Source organism: Watersipora subatra, chromosome 2, assembly GCF_963576615.1.
Source record: "Watersipora subatra chromosome 2, tzWatSuba1.1, whole genome shotgun sequence".
Lineage (NCBI taxonomy): Eukaryota > Metazoa > Bryozoa > Gymnolaemata > Cheilostomatida > Watersiporidae > Watersipora > Watersipora subatra.
Genome location: NC_088709.1, coordinates 66,546,773 through 66,548,583, shown reverse-complemented (window position 1 = coordinate 66,548,583; position 1,811 = coordinate 66,546,773).

Here is a 1,811-nt window from a genome sequence, read left to right as displayed (position 1 = left end):
AGTGGTACAACGCAGAGATGGTCAGAAGAGAGTCAACGAAGATTTGAGGTTCAACCCTGTGACCGTCGTGCCTCACCAACAGTGACCAGGAGGGTGACAACCAGAAGTGGCCGGGTAAGTAGGGCACCTGAGAGACTGAATATATAACTTTGGTGTGTGGGTTTTTTTAGCATGAGAAATAGAGGTTATTATCGCTTTCGGCTTAGATTTTTGAAGGATGGCCTTCACCCAACCCGAGAAATTGTGAGGCAGTGGGTGAGGGAGCTTAGGGAAGTCGTGATGCTGAATAATGCTAAATGGAGTGGTCTCCATTAGATTTTAATTATATCGCTGATAGGACAGCTAATTAGTTAAGTGTACCAGGAAAGACCTTTCGTTTTTCCTTCAGTTTCCTGAGACTGACAGTTCATAAATGATGAAAAAAAAATACTAATAATGTAACTCCATGCACTACTCAACTCGTGATACTGCACCCGTGTTTGGATTGTCGGTTTTAGGTGTGGTTGCACCTTCACTAACACTGGATTGGAAAAGAGCTTAAGAGGGAGGTGTGGTAGTCCCGGAAGTGTGACGCAGCGGGTGACGATTCAAGACGCTCCAGCTCGCGCTCTCTGATCTGCTAGCGACCGAGAAGGACGTGCCTTGACCTACAATCAGCTATACTGCAACGCACTACCAGGTATAGTACACGAGAGGCCGCTTTCTATAACTGCATCGCTCGGCCTTATTGATTTGGGTTGAAAAAGGTTTCAACCGGATAGGCTAAAGTTTATAGTGAAAGTGAAGATAGGTACTGCTGAAGGACAAAATTTCGTGATAAAAAGTTGACATTCAGTAAAATAGTTAAAAATACATACTAAAACTTAGTTTTATGTGTAGGCTTAGCAAGCTAAAGTTACTTGAAGTGAATTCAAAGTTTATGTTATGCGTACCTTTTGAAGGCAAGAACTCCTTACCGTACGTACTACATTTGGTACACACATTATAATTTTGCGTTTTATTGCAGATCATTACCATTAAAATACACTAAATACAATACAGTTATTGTAGGTAACTATAATTACTAAAGTTAACATACCATTTTGTTGCTAATTCTCAATATGTAAACAATTTTATAAAAAAAATTGACGATTTTCACCAAGGGGTGTTTGCATTGTATAATTACAATGGTCTCTATACCCTGATATACGCTTTTTTCACCATACAATGCCAAACATGGAACAAATTAACATCGTATCTCGAGGGTGCACTGTATAAAAGTACTTACGGCTATACCAATTAAAATAATCAGCTGATAGCTGATACTATCTGATAGTCTAGGTCGAACAGTACCATCTAGCAGCCCAACCATATCGTTACTACTACATAATTGTTCGTTAAAGGACGATTTCCGGTAGATAGTCGCACGGTCTTCATCTATTTGACTTACGGTGTCTTCTGTTGCTCTCAAGGCAGCTCCTCTATCGAGAGTTGTCCTATCTCTTACCACTTCAGCAGCACCTAGGGTTTTTAAAGAGACATCGAAAAATAACACTTTTCCAGAAATGTAAGCAAAAAATCGGTTGCAGAGGCAATATTTTTTCAGAATTTGACATGAGCTTTAAAGCTCACGTCAAATTCTGAAAAAATATTGACGTAGAAGCAAAGTTGAGCGTTGGTAATAGACACGCTAACAAGGTCATTTATATAGTTGAGAATCAAACTACTGACCTTTTAAGTAGATCTGCATGCATTTCCTTAGGTTTAGTGCATTATGATGGCGAAGTAAAGGCGAAGATGTGGAAATGACGATGGAGTCATCTTATCTTAGA